General features: G+C 50.8%; 1 protein-coding gene across 3 annotated transcripts in view; it reads left to right on the top strand.

Annotated features, from left to right (window-relative positions):
• The window catches only part of LHPP (phospholysine phosphohistidine inorganic pyrophosphate phosphatase), a 95,448-nt gene that overhangs the window by 52,525 nt on the left and 24,023 nt on the right, over window positions 1-18,900 (top strand). The window contains exon 7 of one of the 3 annotated variants that reach the window (XR_014777548.1): window positions 13,397-13,697. The exons of the other annotated variants lie outside the window; for them this stretch is intronic. The gene's annotated coding sequence lies outside the window, so the exon portion shown is untranslated. The remainder of the gene's footprint in view (window positions 1-13,396; window positions 13,698-18,900) is intronic. 3 annotated transcript variants of the gene reach the window in all.

Raw genomic sequence — 18,900 nt, 5'->3', positions numbered from 1 at the left:
CTCAGCCCAGGGCCTGCAGCAAACTTGCACTACCCCAACGCTCCCCGATGCCCGGCTGTAGCCCTGGCAGGATGCCATCCCTTCTGTCTCACCAGCTAGTAGAACATTATGCCACTCCAGCTAGGGCACTCAGTGTAGATTGGACCCCTCACTCCTGGGCCTCTCTCAGGTTGCTGTCCCGAGGGCAGCTCTGGAGCAGCCCTTTCCCAGGCACTGTACACCCTGGCAGTGCGCTCCGCTGGCCGCCCCAGCCCGGCCCAGCCCAGCCATGCTTCTCATTTGTCTTGGTGGCTCCTGTGGGTTTTCATGCTGGGGCCTGGGGCTACATGGGCTGGGCTTGCCATAGTTTAGGAACTCATAAAGATGTTTTCATTTCTTTTGAAACCAGAAGGAAAAAGTATTTGTAGTCATTTCAGCTTGAAAAAAAAAAAATGCCCGAGCACAAGTCTGGAGCCCTCGCTTGCTGACTGTCTGCTCTGCCCTGAACCTATCAAGCCGAGGCACTCTCCCCACGCCCTTCCCTCGCCATCCTTGGGGGTTTCAGAGGACGTACCTACCTGTCCTCACAGCTGCTGTCCAGCTGTGTCCTGCACATCTGGACCTCATCACACTGATCCTTCTGGCCCTCCTATCCTGTAGCTCTTACTGCAGCTACGATGTGGACACTCTGTGACCAGTGTCTTCTGCACCCACGGTGCCGCACGCGTCCTAGGAACAGGGTCTACCTAGGGCACCCTTACTGCCACCCGGGACTCAGCTCAGGGTAAAGTGCAGACCAGATCCTCTGTCAGGACCTGTCGGAGGGACAGATGCCCAGACACAGGTCCTTGTCTGAGATGTGAAAAGGAAGGAGGATATCTTCTCCCCCCAACCCCCATTCCAGCCAGTCCTCTGCAACCCTGGGATCAAGGCCGTATGTTAGGTGGACAAGACATACACCCAGTGAGACAGGAATCCTTGACTGGGGTTTGTCCTGTCTTCCCCTAGGCTATAGGCTCCTAGTTGGCCCAGGGGACCCCAGACCCTACCATCCTCCCCTCAGACTTATGCCATTCCAGGGCTGACATTCGTGTGGGCGCATAACAGGTGCCTGTGGCTGCAGCTGCTGGGAGACTCCAGGAGGGAGGAGATCTGAAGTTCTACCAAGGCTGAGGCTGGGGAAGCCTGGGAGCAGGGAGCCCTTCCTGGGTTCAGCACCCTCCTTGAGAAGGGAGATCTGTGTAGCCAGCCCTCGGCCACAGTGATGCTATGCTGTGCTCTGTCCTCCCTGTCTCATCAGGTGGGGGAGCCTGTGGGGGCCAGCCTAGGCCCAAGCCAGCAGGCTACAAAAAAAAAAGCCATTTCCTGCCCTCAAGATTCCATTCGTCCTTCCTGTTTTTACGTGTTTAATTGAGGCTGCGTTTTTTTCTTCTTTTTAAAATGAAAGCGATTTTCCTAATTCTGCGAGAAATTGCCTGCCCTTTGGAGGTGAGAGAACAGAAAAGCAACCGAGAGAGGAGATGGTTTGAAGCCTCTTCATAAGTAACTCAATGTCATTCACTACTGGGGAGGCCTCAGGGCTTTCTTACCTCCTAAAGGCCCCAGCTCTTGAAAGCAGCAGGTGGCCATGCCTAGGAGGGAACACACAAACCTGGCCACTGAAACCTGTAGAGCCCACCTCCTCTGAGGATGCATGAGGATAATAACACTTGTCTAGGCTGCTGAGGCTCAGCAGTAATATTCATGCATGGCCCACAACCCTCCCTGTAGGGGCTTGGTAGCTGCTTATAGCTCACCCCCATATGGTTTTGTACAGTTCAGCCAGGAATGAGTGTAGGGCCCTGCATAGCATCCTTACTGTGCTGGGGATGACGGTGGCTTGTTCCTCAGGGTCTCACCTCACAGGTCATCCAGAGTTAAATCCTACAGCAGGCATTATGAATGGATACCCAGCAGGCCTGAAGTCAGGCTGTGGCTGTTTCTGGAACGTCATGGAAGGCAGTCTCAGTGGAGTGTACTGATCCATGTGGGTGTGCCATGTGTGTGCTACATTGTAGCTAAAGCTTAGGGGACCTTCAGAACAGAGAGTGGGTCACAGCCTCAGCCCCTGCAGGCCCCTCAGTGAGGAAGGTCCTGGGGAGAGCTGTATCCTTGCCAGTTTGGGGTGCTGGGGCCTTGGCTTAATCCTCCCCATCGTGAAGCCTCCTCCTCTCCTGTGGTGGACAGGATGTTTGACCATGCCAGCTTCTGGGAGCATTACAAGCCAATAGGAACATCCCTGTAACCTGGTTAGAATTGCTCCCAAATGTGACGAAGGTTCCACAGTGGTGATGACAGTGTTCAAGCGATGCTGTCTGTCACCTTATAGGCATGCCCTTCAATCCTACAGTCCCCTGAGAATGACCAGTTGAGCTGTTTCTTTTAGTGGGGTGGGAGAGGGCTTTCCACTAAAACCAAACAAACTGCGCTTTCTTATATTGTGTTTTACTACCATTCCTAATTTCTCACTTAAGTGTTTAAGACTTAAGATTCATTAATGATTCTTTTAATTCTGTTCATGAATGTCTATGGGCAGAAGGCATGTTCTAGAAAAGGCCATCACCTGTCCTCCTGAATGTCCACATGTAGAGTTTGAACAGGCAGAAGTAAGCCCCTCCCCCCCCCTTAGAGGGGTGTTATCATTCCTGACTGCCTTTGGCCTGGGCTGAGGTGCTCAGGCCCTGGCCCACTGCTTGGCCAACAGGCTTGACCTCTGAGCAGAAGCAATCAGGCCGAGTGGGCAGTACTGGGCTGGGCTTAGGAACTGGCAAGGGAGGCAACACCTGGAGAGTTAAGAGCTTACAGTACCTTCATGCCCCCCTCCCCCCCAGGGAGGACAGTCTAGGAGCACTGTCTCTCAAAGAGACAGGGATACATCACAGTCCATTAATTCGCAGCCCACCAAGCAAAGATGGCTTTTTCTCCTGATTTGGGGGTATGTAGGGAATAGCATTAGCCCACTTTCAAGCTAAGTGTCATGGTGGAAGGGTGGGGCACCCTGAGCACCAGGCCCTCTGCCCACTGTGCCCTGTTGCGATAGGTGGGCATAGGAGGAGCATATACATGAGAGAGAGGGGAGGAAGGCAACAAGGAGGGCCGAGGCAGCCAGCCCCACAGTGCCCGAGGCAGGGAGAAAGGCCAGGTGGAAGCCTCTGGGAGTCCAGGGCAGGTGGCAGTTATAAGGCACAGCAGGAAGCCTAGCTACAGGGCCTCTGGCCATATTTACTATCTCAGTGACAAGGCCAGGTAAGAGGGAACTGGATGTTTCCGCAAGCTCAAGCCAGCTGGTCACCCCCTGAGCCCCCAGACTCTTACCTTCTGACCCCAGGCACTAAGGTGGAGAGCACATGACAATGTGATTTGCTCTGTGGCTTTTCTTCCCGGGAGACTAGCCCAGCCCACAGGGACACAGAAGCCACTGCTCTTCTACCCAGTCTGTCAAAGACATCACTCTCTGTCCTGGGGACTGTGTCAAGTCCCAGCTTGATCTCCTACATATCTGATCCCCTTCATTACGTCCTGTCACTCGAGTCCTACCTAGGTTTCCCCATCAGCCTCAACTCTAGTGTCCCTATAAAGAGAGAAGGGCAGGTGGGATGCTACATGTGGCATGAGAGGACACAGCCCATGGGCCGGGAAGGAGGGGTCAGAACCGAGTGGGAGTAAGGCTGGTTTGGAGAGGCTGGGATGGTGTTGGTGTTGTAGGATGACTGCCATGCAGGGGGCAAAAAGGCTCGAGGACCTAAATTCAATCCCCGAAAATCACATAAACAGATCTGGATATGATGGTGTGTACTTTTAATCTCAGCAGAAGGGAGGCAGAGAAAGGAGGACTCCCTGGGCTTCCCTGGATTGCCAGCCTAGCCACTGGGTTGCTGGGGGTGGGGTGGGGGGGAGCGTTGGGGCCAAGTAAGAGACCTCTCACACCAAAGTGGGAGCACACTGAGGGTAACTCCTGAGGTTGTCAAGTGTGCACTTACACATGAGGTGGGGTGGGGGGAGGGCATGCATACAACACACACACACACACACACACACACACACACACACACACACAGTTCCTGGGTAGAGGTGAGAATCCAGGGTTCATGGCACCCAGGTGGCTTGGGCTTCCAGGGACATGTGGCCTCTTCTTCCTTCTCCCTCCCTCCCAACTTCAAAGCCCCTCCATCTGTATAGCAGGGAGCAGCCTTCAGGATAAAGCCCTGAAGAGCCAGCATTTCAACAGTGTGACCCTGAGGAATCAGAATGGTCCCTTGGCTAATTGATATGCTATACATTTGGGGTTTTAGTGGAGCATAATTGTAATCCATATGCCTGTTAAGGTAATTACACTTATAAACCTAATATAATCCATAGATCAATGGGTTTGGAGCTAATTAAGGCAACCGTAATTAACATTTACAAAACCCTTGCAATTACTGGATATCCTCTAAGCCGGCCTTCCAAGCTGGTAATGAGCGCCACTCAGCACTCTTTATTCTGCACATGGGGCTTCTGGGTCCCTCTGTGGGGAGGGGTCAGCACCTGCTGTTACCATCCCCAGGGCTCCGAGGCAGGTCCCTCCTAGGATAGTGATTGCTGGAGGAAGCAGGGTCCTGTGCCTTATCTTCCCTCAACAAATGGCCTTTTGTAAAAAAAGGAAGGGGAGACGGATGTACTAAACTCTCAAACCCAAAGCAGAGTCCTCTTCTGGGAAATATGGAGTTTCTTCAGGCTCAGGAGGATGACCCGAGTCTCCCCTTACTACCCCCTGCATCTGCCCACAGTACATGGTGTCTGCCCTGAGTGGAAGCAGTAAGGAGAGGCCTCCTGGAAACCCAGACAGCAAGCAGAGGGTGATGCACTGCTGCACCTAAGAGCCAGGCAGAGGCTCTCTGTCAGCCCCACCCTGTCTGGAAGAGCAGAAAAGCCCCAGCCATCCAGGCCCCTACGTTAAAAGATTCACTGCAGCTGCTCCATGTAGGGCCCAACTTTTCTCTGATTGGGGAGAGGTAGTGACTAAGTGACTGTTCTGGAAACATGTCCTCTGGGTCCATTGGCACTCCTCTGGCAACATCCTGTGGCCCCTGTGTAAGCAATTCTAGTATAGAAGGGAGGATTGGGGAAGGGGTTATTGGCTTGAGCCACCTGATGTTTTTGTTTTGGTTTGATTTTTGTCCTCTTTTTAAACTTTGTACACAGTAGAGATATGAAGATAAAAGCAGTGGGCTTAGCTGAGTCATGCTGCACACATCCAGTCCCAGCACCCTTGAGGCAGAGGGAGGTGGATCTCGGTGAGTTTGAGGTCAACCTAGTTTACAGAGTGAGTTCCAGGACATCCAGAACTATACAGAGAAACCCTGCCTCTGGTACCTGGGAATGCTGAGATTCCCAATGGAGGTTAAGTGTGGCAGGGGCCCCCTTCCCTGCACAGGGCTGCTGTAAGGCTAGAGCCTCACTGGGCTCCTAGATCCAAATATCATCCATGGACATATTTCATCCCCTTTTCTACTTTCTTTCTTTTTTAAAGATTTATTTATTTATTATTATGTATACAATGCTCTGCCTGCATGTGCACCTGCAGGCCAGAAGAGGGCATCAGATCACATCATAGATGGTTGTGAGCCACTGTGTGGTTGCTGGGAATTGAACTCAGGACCTCTGGAAGAGCAGTCAGTGCTCTTAACCACTGAGCCATCTCTCCAGCCCCCTTCTACTTTCTTTAAGGCAAGAGAACCTCTCTGTTGTGACCATTATCCTCCTTATTAAAAACAAAAACAAAAACAAAAACAAAAAACCAATAGCAATGGGCAGGAAAGATGGCTCAGAGCTTAAGAGCGCTGCCTGCTCTTCCAAAGGTCCTGAGTTCAATTCCCAGCAACCACATGGTGGCTCACAACCAACTATAATGAGATCTGGTGCCGTCTTCTGATGTGCAGGTGTACATGCAGGTGGAACACTGTATACTTAATAAATAAATAAATCTTTAAAACAACAACAAAACCCAACCAACCAAAGCACTGTAGCTGGGCAGTGGTGGTGCGTGTCTTTGATCCCAGCACTTGGGAGGCAGAGGCAGGCAAATCTCTAAGTTCAAGGCCAGCCTGGTCTACAGAGTGAATTCCAGGACATCCAGGGCTACACAGAGAGAAACCCTGTCTTGAAAATAACAAACAAACCAAAACATTTTTTTTATTTAACTATTTTTAAATGTTTGTGTATGTGTGAATTTGTGTACACCGTGTGCAGAAAACTTCAAAGGCTAGAATAGGATCTCAGATCGTGAACATTGGAGTTAAAGGCACTTGTGAGCCCCTCTGTGAGTGCTGAGAATTGAACCTCGGTCCTCTGAAAAAACAATAAAAGTAGTCCCGTCATCTCAATTAGCAGTTTTCCTTATAGATCATAAAACTGCTAACACAGCAGAGCTCTGAGGTTCTGGACCAAGCTCGGCCTGAGCTATTCCCACATGTTGGTTCTCTGGATCCCGGATGTGGGCGCATCACTTATCCTGTTTTGGGATGAGTAAAAATCCTTGGCTGTAGTTGTACCGCTATGACACATTGGAACCAGGTTGAACAATAGCTGGCTTGCCCCCAGTACCCAACATTCCTCAGTGCTTACGGGCAGCAACTCATTTTGTCCCTGCAGCCACCCGGAGGCCACTACTTTGAAGTGACAAGGTTGGTATTTTAAACTCAAGCAGTCTGTCTCCCAAATCTGTACTTGTATTCGCTGTTGAAAATTTAGGAAAACTCAAAGAATAAGGGATTGACCAGCTCCTGGGATTTCTGATAGCATCTGCTCTCCACCCCAGACCTACACGCATGTGCAAGAGCACATGTGTTCTGTCCTGTACACACACATGCGGAGGCACATGGCAAGCTCTGTGCTCTGTCTGAAAATAAGGTGAGGGTTTTTTTTGTTGTTGTTGTATGGAAACACTCTTTCCAGTGATGGGTGAAGGGCATCCTCTCTACATCTTTGAGCCTGTTACCATGGTGCCTTCTCCTGTGTGGCCACATCAGTGGCCAAGTCCAGCTCCTCTGTGGGGCCACACCATTTCCTGACTCTTTTGTTTGTTTGTTTGGTCTCATTCTGTGTAGCTCGGGCTGCCCTGAAACCCATTCTGTAGTTCAGACTGATCTTGTACTCACAGCCTTCCAAGCAGTGAGATGACGGGCATGAGCCATCATGCCTGACACAGCTCTTACTTATTGTAGACAGGGTGACCATGGTCATCCTTGTGAGCGTGGCCTTACACGTATTTGTAGTTTCTGCATTAGAGTAAATTCTTACCTGGGAAATTGCTGAGTCAAAGGGTGTGTAGAATTCCAAGATGTGGGTGTTTCTGCAGAATTGTCTCTCCCTTTGCTGTTACCCTGCGTGATGGACATCTTTCTTCTTTGTAGCCATGACAACAAACAATGCCAAGGCCCAGTGGTGTCGTTTTAAACAGGCCTTCACTGATAGGGGAATGGAGCCCTCTTTGATGGCTGATGAGACCTTTTCCCGCTATAAATTGCATATTCATTTCCTTCCTGGGCCTTTCTTGTGTTTGTAGATGAAGGCTTTCCCTTAATGAGAAATCTGCATTTCATCAAAGATGGAACGCACAATCTGTGGCTTATTTATTCCCTGAAGAAGATGCCTCCTTTTGTTCTCTAAGCCAATCAGATACTATGACTGAAGATGTTGGCAAATTAATTTCAGGCATGCGAGACTGGTGGTCGGTGCAAATACGGCTCCTGGCCAAGAAACTACATTTTAGTCATTATTCAAAACGGTGAGGTTGTATGAACTCAGCACAGACCAGGGTTCAATTCCCCACTTAGCCATTTTTTTTTTGTTTTTGTTTTTTTGAGACAGGGTCTCTCTGTGTAGCCTTGGCCGTCCTGGACTCACTTTGTAGACCAGGCTGGCCTCGAACTCACAGCGATCCGCCTACCTCTGCCTCTCAAGTGCTGGGATTAAAGGCGTGCGCCACCACGCCTGGCTCAATTTAGCCATTTTTTATCAGGAGACCAGACACCCCATCGAATGACTGGTAGAATGTAGCCCTACCTTCTTGTTTGGGGAAAGCCACATGGCGTCCTATGATGGCATGGGCTTAATATGTCCAGTTTGGAAGCAGAACCTTCTGGAAGGTTTGTAGTAGATGGCTGGGTAGAAATCACAGAGGCAGAACCAGTAGGCAGGTGACACTTGCCATGTTGCCGCGCCCCCACAGCCTGCCCTGCATCTCACAGAATGGGTTTCATGTCCGCTTTCATCACTGGGCAGTCCTTTAGTGTTTTAGTTGTCCCTCTGAGGCCCAGATGTTGAGCATGAGTGTATCAGAGGTCCTGCTGAGGAAAGATGGATAAGCCACAGTGACACTTGACAGCGACAGACAGCTGTGTCCTCTGCTGGCCAGCCCCCGCCTGGCGCTCTTTGAGAGAATGTTTGGCAAGAACATCAAGTCTCTCAGGTTTTTTTTTTTTCTTGACTTTTCTTGTTTGGACTTGCAGGGCCCTTAAGACAGGAAACAAAAGAAATTCTAAATAAAACCTTGGCCATCTTCCTGGGCTTGGACAGCCCGATGGCCAGACATGGCCCTTCCTCCTCTCTGACCCTTGCTGTGTTCTCCTCAGATGATTCTGAGCACAAGCATCTCTCTGGGCCTCACTGCCGAAGGGCAGTTAGCCACGGTGTCAGAAAAAAAAGGTGTCCACACGGTGGCCAGAAAGAGAAGAGGGAGACTTGAAGAGCAAGGGAACTGTGGTGAGCACTTGAACAGCGTGGCTTCTTTCCAACAGGATGGAGCTATCCAAAGTGGAATCTGGACTCCCCAGCGTTCACTAGCTCCCCCTGGACTTATTGGAAGTATTGGGCCTCTGTGGCTCCCTGACCCTTGGGAAATACCGACCGAGTGCTGAGGGAGGCTGGGTGACATCCAGGTGCACCTGCTAGGACGTGTGTTAGTCGACGTCAGCTGTATTGTGCCCTCTGCTCCTTTAGCTGTGGGTCCCAGGCTTCCAGCCAGGGACCTGGCTAGCTTTCCTAGGGCCCACACCCTTCCAGCCAGGCCAAAACCCAAGCTGTGTTGATAGGCCACCCACCAAGGCAACAGTGGAGCGGTGGGGGGGTGGGGGGGGAGGGAGGCGGTCTAGTGGAAGGGCACTAGACTGGAAGTGTTGCACGCAGGGACTTGAATGGGGATCTGGAGGCTGCCCTCAGTAGCTCTGGAAGGTTCTTAGAATGCTGGCACCCACTGTCCCCTGCACTGTCCTCAAGGGCACCTGTTTGGGGTTCGTAGTGCCAGCTCTGGATTCTGTAGACAGTGGGTTCCATGTGTCAGGCTCATCCATAAGAACCTAGCACACGGATTTGAGAAGCTGCCAAACCCTTAGGCCAACACGAAGCCCGTCTTTGCATGCCTGCATCCAGTCACACGAGCCCACGTATGCACGTTGGTGGAGACCCTTTGTGCCGAGCACCAAGCTAACGTAGTTAAGGCTGACAACAAGAAACTAAGGGGGGGCTGGAGAGATGGCTCAGTGGTTAAGAGCACTGCCTGCTCTTCCAAAGGACCCGGGTTCAATTCCCAGCACCCACATGGCAGCTCACAACTGTCTGTAACTCCAAGATCTGACACCCTCACACCAACACACATAAATTAAATAAATAAAAAATATTAATTAAAAAAAAAAAAAGAAACTAAGGGAATGGGCCTCTGTGAAACGGATCAAGGGGAGAAATCTTGTAAAGTGGTTGGTTGCAGTTGCGTAGTGGTTAAAGACTGTGGCAGAGACTCTCAGGCTAATACGTCATCAATGAGAGCTTCAAATGCCAGAAAGGAACAAGTTAAAAAATGTGACTCAAAGCCTAACCTCACAAGCAGATGAACCACCCTAAAAAACCCTGGTGGCGATGGAAGTATTTCCACTGCAGTGAGGTCGGCCTGTTGACTTTAACAGTGCTGTGTAGGTTTTGCTGCCGTTAGGGGAAACTGAGTAACTTCATATTTCTTACAACTCCACGTGAATCTCCACGTATTTTGAGAGGTTTTACTGGCAGGGTGTCAAGGGTTGATGAGCAAGGCACGCATGCTCCATGGGGAGGAAGTCTCAGAGCACCAGGGCTGGAGGCTTGGGATCACCTGCCTGTCTGTTTGGACGTGGACCTTAATGGAGTATCTGTTAGGAATGAATGTTGGACACAAGTCCTGCTTCCCCAGTGGGAGGCGGACAAGTGTAGAGTGATTCTGGGCTGGGAGGTTTGCCCAGCACTGTGAAATCATGGGGAGTTTACTTCCCGTTTCTAAATTCCAAAGTTTGGTATAGTCACGTTATTGTTTATTAAGGAAAAGGTTAGATATTGAAAAAGGAAGCCACCTGGCCATCCTCGGAGAATTGCTCGGGAGCACGGGGGCCTGGGAAGCCATTTGGCTGCTGTGTGCTGGAAGGCCTGACCTGCCAGGCTGTGGGAGAGCTCGTGACTGCTTCGCTGTGGGCTCTGCCCTGACTTCCCGGACACGCCCTGTTCCAGCCTGTACTCCCATCAGGCACCTGACCAGAGAGCATCTGTGGGAGTCTGCAGCTTGTCACAGGAGACCGTGCTGCTCCAAGAGCAGTGCAGTCACCCTGCAGTATGGTTTGTGTCCTACCCTGTGAGCCTGTAGTACTCTCCAGAAGTGTCAACGAGTGAGGCCCACCCGAGGCTACGAAGGGACTTCCTCCATGAGCCCTCACTTTCCACAGCCCGTAGCATGCTGAGAAACAGTGTAGGTGGGGAATTTCCTTCTTTGAGATATGTTTTGGTTACACCAGAGGGTTTTGTTTGTCTCCCTTCTTGCTCTTTATCTGCCTGCCGAAGTGAGAGCCAGCCTCCCTTGTTGTCTTTTAGTGGGAGTCTATAAAGAATGAAGACCCTTGGGCCAGTGATGGTTCACTCAGTAAAGTCACTTGCCACCAAGCCTGACAGCCTGAGTTACATCCCATGGTGGAAGGCGAGGACCACTCTTCAAAAGCTGTCCTTTGAGCTCCACACACATCCTTGGCATGGGTGGGATGGCAAATGCACCGCCTAATAAGTAAAAAAATAACATTTTAGGTATTATTTTGTTTTTAAAATTAAAATATAATTGTATCATTTTTCCTCTTCTTCCTTTCCTCCAGGCCCTGCTATGTACAGCCTTCCCCTTGCTCCTCTTTTTCTTAAAAAAAAAAAAAATATGTTTTTAAAGCTAGGCGGTAGTGGCGCACATCTTTAATCCCAGCACTCGGGAGGCAGAGGCAGGCAGATCTCTGAGTTTGAGGCCAGCCTGGTCTACAGAGTGAGTTCCGGGGCATCCAAGGCTACACAAAGAAACCCTGTCTCAAAAAAAGCAAAAACAACAACAACAAAAACATGTCTTTAAAAAGAATACAGGCACCTTGCGACTCTACATTATAAGCAGTAATCTTCCAAAATACAACCACCGGTGTGCCTCTGCTGCAGATTTTATTTAGGATTATGGCTTAGTTCAGGGCAATATTTTATAAAATCAGTATCCAGACATCCAGGATGTCACTCTGATGTTGTATCCATTGGGGACTTAAGAGAGAGTGTTACCAGGTTAGGTAACAGGTACCTGTAATCTCAGTACTGAGGAGGTGGTGGGCTGCATAGCAACACCAACAATAATAGGCAAGAAGGGAAGGAAGGAGTGAGGTCACGTACAGCTCGTTGGGCACCTGGCTTGAAGCATCCCTCTCGTCTCAGTATGCCAAGACCTTGCTGGAGGTCAGGAGGCAGCTAAGGAGGATGGCACACAGAGCCAGGACCCTGGCTGCTAACTCCCAGCTCCGACAGACCGACATGATCTGGTTACAAGAGTGAAGGGGAGAACCTTTCTGCCTTCAGAAGCCAAGAAAACTAAGGCAACAAAGCCAAGGGCGACCCCTGCTGTCCTCGGAGGGCCTCCCTTACCGGGCTTGAGAGGCCTTTCCTGTCCCTGGGTGGCCTGCAGCTCTAGCCTTGGCAGCTGCACAGTGTTTGTTGTGGGCAGTTACCATGCCACCCTCTGGTATCTCAGTGAGAGAGGCCCAGGGACAGGTGTGGCGGAGCACAGAGATTCGCAGTCTGGCCTGGCCTCCCAGACATACCTTCTCCTCTTACCCTAAGGGCACGGAGCCTCCAGACGACTACGGTATTGAATACTCTGTAGTTCTGGCACCTTCTCTATGCCAGCAGTCTGGTTAGAAGAGCTGGGTCCCCGAGGAACTTACCCTCGCCTCCCTGTGACACAAGGCACTTGTCCCCCCAGAGGCCGCTAAGCTGAGAGACCAGGGAGGTCATTCCTGCTTCTGCTTGCCCTCCCTGGTGACCCGAGTGGTGTGTGAGTGACTGTGGTAGACCTGAGGGTGTTGGGAACGGCTTGGTGGTACTTTACCAAGGGTCCTCAGAGACGTGGCTCATTTATAGCTTGGAGCATCTACCATGGAAACATTTATATCATGAAAACCGGCTACTGTGTGGCAGGGACCCCGATCTATAGGAACAGTCCATGCCTACTTGGGGTGGGGGTCTTATGTACAGGGTTGATAGGCCCCCTGCAGAACTTGCTTGTGAAAGCTGGGCAGTTAGTTCCTCAGTTACGTGACGGAGGCAGAGCCTGGTGAGCAGCTATCAAGACGTCTGTTTAGAGTTCATCTCAGCCACACTTACTGACTCTTTCCAGTGTATTTCCAAACAGTGTCCTGCTTACCAGGTTAGGGCTGTATTTCTTCATGGTAGGCACAGGCCTAGAGAAGTGCACCCCAGGAGGCAGCCAGAGCCTGCATCCACTCCTGCAGATGGTGCTTGCCGGGTGCTGGAACTCCTAGCCCCAGGCAGAGCTCTCTGTGGTCGTTATGTCCACGCTCCGGCCAAGGGCAGTACAGATGAGGTTGGGGCCATTTCTCTGGGACTCCGGAAGCTCAGGGCTGTGGTTTGTGCCTTGGTCTAAGGATGCCAAAAAGCATAGACCCCTCCCTGTAGCTCCATCTTCTGTCTACACCTGCCTCTCGTCCCGTCCTCTGTTGTTACTGATTATATTTGTATTGATTGTCCCTAAGGAGGACTTCAAGATCTCAGGCAACCTAGGCCTTCCTTGTGTTGCTCTGTAGCCACAAGTCTGGGTCTAGGCAAGATACGGATTGATAAATAAGAGAGACAGCTCAATCCAGGGAATGCTTGCAGCTCTTGGACTAGCCAGAGGACTCCGGTCATCCAATCCTAGCCTTCAGCTGTCCTCTCCTGGCTCCCCCATTTATAGATGGGCACAAGGAAGAGAACAGAAAATACAAACCGAGTTCTTGGCCCAACACCCAGCATAGAACAATGCTTGTAAATAACGAATGTCAGTGAAAATGGCCTTTGTCGTTTATTGTAGGTCACTGACATTCCCCAGCTGACCGCAAAACACGTGGCTTTGACAATGGACAGCACTGTTGACAAACGACAGTTGACCTCTTCCGTTGCTGGCTGTCGCTTAGGACCACTTCTGCTAAACTGCATTGTTACTTACCATACGCACACACAATCACGTGTCTACACAGGTGCATGTGAATCCACACAGTACACTCGGAGACATTTCAGCATGCACTTATGTAAATGCACACACTCACACAATGCTCACGTGCCCACACCCATGTACAAACAGCTGTTGGTTGTGACTGGCTCTGACGCACATGGTAAGTAGCTGCTCTTCTTCTTTAACTTATTTTTACTGAAGAGCAAGTGTCATGAGGATACCGTCCGTCTTCTGCCTTCCTTCTAGAAAGACAGGATCTCACTATGCGGCCCTGACTAGCTTCCAACTCTCTATTCTCCAACCTTGGTGTCTCCAGTGTTGTGAGCTACCATACCTGGCTCTAGTGGGTGTGTCTTGACAGAGCAAAACACATCCCTGTAACCAGCCCCAGATAAAAAACAGGACGCGTCCAGCTTCTTCAAGACCCCTGCTTCTGCCTGGGGTACTTGCTGTACTTCTTCCACAGGGATATTATGGGTACTTTGGGGTGTGGGGTTTTTTGGTTTGGTTTGGTTTTGCTTTGCTTTTTGAGACAGGTCTCCTATAGCCTAGGCTGGACTCAGACTTACTTTGTATCAGTGGATGGTTTCGAAACCCTGATCCTCCTGCCTCTGCCTTCTCAGTGCTGGGGCGACAGTTTATGTAGTGCTGTATAGATGGAACCCAGGCTTACCGCATGCTAGGTAGGCAGGCTGTCGTCTGAGTTACAGCCATAGAGGTCTGAATTCTTTGACTCGGTGCTGAGTTTATAGGATTCTCCCTGTTCCTGTTGTGGTGTGGAGACCAGGATCACTCACACGTATCGTAGAGCAATTTTTCAGTCTTTCAGCAGTATACTGATACAGACTTACAGATTTGTTTGGGATGGTGTTCTGGAATGTTCTCCTCTAAGTTCTGTCATGCAGTAACCAGCATGCCTTTTGCCTTTATTTTCCAAGTGCTAGGATTGTCACTATGAGCATTTGGCAGCCATTTTTAAAGACTGAGTATGAATACATGGGGAAAAGGGCTGGGGAGGTGACTCTGTGTCAGTGAAGTGCTTGTTGTGTGAACATGAGAACCTCAGTTTAGGTCCCAGTATCTGTGTGAAAAGCTGAATGCAGCAGCACACACCCAGAGTGATCCCAGCTCTGGGGAGTCAGAGGCCGGAGGGTCCCTGGGGCAAGAAGATCCCTGGGACTTGCCAGGAAATCTTGCCAATTGGTTAGCTCCAGGTTCCATGAGGGACCCTGCCTCAAAACATCAGATGGATGAGCAGTGTATCAGAGCACCAGCCTCTGGTACATGTACACACACACACACACACACACACACACACACACACACACACACGAGCAGTGTATCACAGCACCAGCCTCTGGTACATGTACATACACACACACACACAAGCACGCACGCACGCACGCACGCACGCACGCACACGAGAGTATATAAGGAAAATTACATTTATCCACTTCAACTCATGAGCCAGCCAAAAGCAACATGGCGAATATGAACCTTTGGTACCCTGGGCCAAATGGCCCTCCTGGAGCAGTGTTCTTATCATGGGCTATTGGGAGCATTAACAGATGAGTGGCACACAGCTCACAGAGCAGCCTTGTCATGTTCTTCTGGTATACGCAGGAACTGTTCCCTCCTGGGCAACAGTCACTGGGTGGCCACACTGCGTGTGCCAGCATTGCAGGTGTGCTCTGTCATGCCTGGCTGCACTCTCTATAATACTATTTAGCCCTGGCTATCCGAGAGCTCACTATGTAGACCAGGCTGGTCTCGAACACAGAGAGCCACCTGCCTCTGCCTTGCAAGTGCTGGGATTAAAGGTGTACACCGCTATGCCCAGCAGTAACTCTGGATTTATAGAAAGTTCCCAAAGTAGCCATCAAGTCCATCATGCCTTTTCCTAATCTCCAGCTCACCCCTCACGTGCCCTGGTACATTTGTCCCAACCAGGGGGCTGACCTCTTTCACTTGGGCTTACTGCAAGTTTTTTCATATACTTTGATTATTTGTCAGAAATGGATTCCCTAAACTGGGCTTGCTGGCTATTCTGTTCTTCACACCCTTTTCCTTATTGCTTCCAAGAAAGGGAGGGCTGTGTCACTAGACAGAGCGAACAGGGGTCACGATGAGATCTCCTTTATTGGCTTCTCTGCATTGTCACCAGGCTGAAGTAGTACTCTGGGACCTGGGTCTCCTTTTTTTGGAGACAGGATCTCATGTAGCCCAGGCTGGCCTTGAAATTCTGATCCTCCTGCCTCCACTGCCCAATCTCTGAAGTGATAGGACTATGCGGCTTCTCCCCCTTTATGTGGGCTTTGAGCATGTGCCGTGTGTGTACTCTTGTCAGCTGAGCCACATTTGCAGCCGCCCCCCCCCAACCCCTTTCTGTAGACGGGGGAAAGTGAGACTGGCATTTTCCCAAGCCATTCCTGACCCAGGAGATCCTGATCCTCAAAAAGTGGTGTCCCCGACCTGAGATTCTGACAAGTTTCTGGTTTGTGTGTCATACCTAGGAAACACAGAGCTGTCCTGTCCTCACGGCCTCATAAAGCTACCATACTGCCCTGCAACTGTCACGGGTGGTCATGCCAGCCTTGGACCCTGCTCCTAGTACAGCAAGTTCAGGGGATCGGAGACCCAGTGCTGGTGTCCCCATGGCATGTGGTCCATCCTCTACCCAGTAGAGTGTGTTGTCTGTGCGTGCTTGTATGAAACCAGAAAGACGAGCAGGTGAGATCTGTCTGCCAAAGTATCTGATGCCACACAGAGCAGGAAGTCATGTTTGACACATGGCTCTCAGCACGCAGCCTTGGCAGACAAGCAGGCCCATGGGGGAGTACACTTGCTAGGCAGAACATGCCAGAATCAGGAAGCCAGATAAGCAAAGGACTCCTCCATTGCTTGGGATTGTGGCCCAGAGGGAGACGCTCAACCCAGGCTGCTCGAATCACCATCCTTCCTACACGGCCTAACTTTATCTTCACCGAGTGTTCGGTCCTGTTTATAATGTGCTAGGTTTGGGGACTGTGGAGCATCAGCCCAAGTTCACAGAGACTCATAACCACACAGGTATGCAGGCTCGGGGAGGGGAGCGGCCACATTCCGCTGGGTACCTGGGATGGCTCTGGGGAAGGAAGTAGATGAATGGAGCCAGGCAGGCAGTGAGGATCACTTGATGGCTCTGGGCAGCGGATGGGGTTGGGGGAGGGGTACCATTTTGACCTGAGAGGGGCTTCGTAGTCTACCCTCTGTCCTCCAGCCCCTCATAGTGCAGCCTTCAGTCTTCCCTTCCGATCAGGTCTGCCATTGCTCGAGCTCTTCCCTCAACCCCAGCCGCTGCTTGGCCTGGGCCCCCTGGCTTCCTCTGTCTCCCGAAGGGGCCTAAGGGCGTAAGCCCGGCCATGTTATGCTTCTGTCAGTGACTTCTGCCTCCAGCTAGCCCCTATCCTGAGTTCAGGAAGCATTGCCCATCCTCTTACCCACCACAGAGCCCTTTGGAATTTAAACAGAAATGAAAAATGTGTATAACCTTTAAAAAACACTTGCCGCATGACCAAATATCTAGCCGTTACAAGGAGAGGGAGGGGCTGGAGAGATGGCTCGGTGGATAAGTGCAGGTCCCCTCTTCTAGAGGTCTTGAGTTCAATTCTCAGTGACCACATGGTGGATCACAACCATCTATACCGGAATTTGATGCCCTCTTCTGGCGTGTAGGTGCACATGCAGATAGAGCACTCATACATAAAATAAATAAAGTCAAAAAAAAAAAAAAACCAGTAGAGGGAAACAAGAAGTTTGTAGCAAAGAATGCTAGAGGCTGTACGTGGGCCAAGTTGATGACAGTCAGCGAAGAGGGAGACTTCACCTCATGTCAGTGTCCCTGGTGTAATGCACAGTTTTGGTCTAACACAAATCATCTTGAAGAGGTACCCAAACTCTAAGTCTGGCCTTCATCACGAATGTGGGGAAACGGTTGAGACTAACCTGCCCTCTACCTAGGTACCTGTCTATCTCCCTAGAGGGCACCAGCACCCCCACCTTCTAGACAGTGGTTCTCAACCTGTGGGTTGCAACCTTTCCGTGAGTCGAATAACCCTGTCACAGGGGTCGCCTAAGGCCACTGCAAATATTACATTAGTATTCATAACAGTAGCAAAATTATAGTCATGAAGTAGCAACAAAAATATTATGGTGGGGGTCAACACACCATGAAGAGCTGTGTTAATGGGCCACAGCATCAGGAAAGTTGGGAACCGCTGTTGTAGACAGTTCCCTCTGTCATTTGCTTCTCGTCATGTCATAGCTAAGACCTCTCAGGGGGACTCTTGTGGGTCCCAGGCCATGCCACAGCCTCTGGCCAGCGCTCAGGGTAGGCAGTCTTACTTAACTTGCTTTTGTTTGTTCTCTCACCTGCAACTGTCTCATCTACTCCCTCAGCCCCTCCCCTCCCCCACCCCTCAGCCCCTCCCCTGCTCCACCCCTCAGCCCCTCCCCTACCCCACCCCTCAGCCCCTCCCCTGCTCCACCCCTCAGCCCCTACCCTACCCCTCAGCCCCTCCCCTATCCCCCCCTGCCCCTCAGCCCCTCCCCCTCAGCCCCTCCCCTACTCCCGCCCCCTTGAACCAGCTGCCATCCATTTCACTAGGAGCCTACTGTATCCCTGTGCTGTCACTCAGGCGCAGGTCCTGTTCCTCTGCTCCCTGGCCCCTGAAGGTCCTGAGCTTGTAGATGAGTGAGTAAAATATCTAATGTACATAAGGATACGCTAAGGACAGGAAGACAGCTCAGTGGGTTAAAAAAAAAAAGCGCTTGCTTCACAAGCCTGACGATCCAAAAATTCACCTGAAAAGGTGGCACACGCCCCAGAATTCACATGAAGAGATGGCATGCCATCTGTAGTCCTAGCATTCCCATGGTGAGGTGGGAGGTAGAGACAGAATCAGCCCAAAGCTTGGGAAACAAATAGTTTGGAGTACACAGAGCTGAAACGAGAGACTAAGACTCAGAAACAAGGTGAAGGGAAGATGGGGGTGGGGGTGGGGGGACAGAAGGAAGGAAACAAGGACAGTAGCTGTGCCATGCTGAACACTTCAGTGGCCGCCTCCCTACCCCTCTCCAACCCTCTATGCTGGATCTTCTGGACAGTCACTCCTTTGTGAAACCGAAGTGCATGCCAAAGGCACGTGTGGGTTCTGGCACGGCCGGTCATTTTCCACCTTGTCCAGAGCATTCAGACCTGGTTCTCTCTCTCTCTCTCTCTCTCTCTCTCTCTCTCTCTCTCTCTCTCTCTCTCTCTTAGGACTAAACAAACGGCTTTTCTTCCAGATCAAAGATTTTGGATTTGATCATATAAAGATGAAGAA

Source organism: Acomys minous, assembly GCF_964271855.1.
Source record: "Acomys minous genome assembly, chromosome: 2".
Taxonomy (NCBI): domain Eukaryota; kingdom Metazoa; phylum Chordata; class Mammalia; order Rodentia; family Muridae; genus Acomys; species Acomys minous.
The sequence above is the reverse complement of the archived record's forward strand: the minus strand, read 5'-3'. Positions and strand labels throughout refer to the sequence as shown.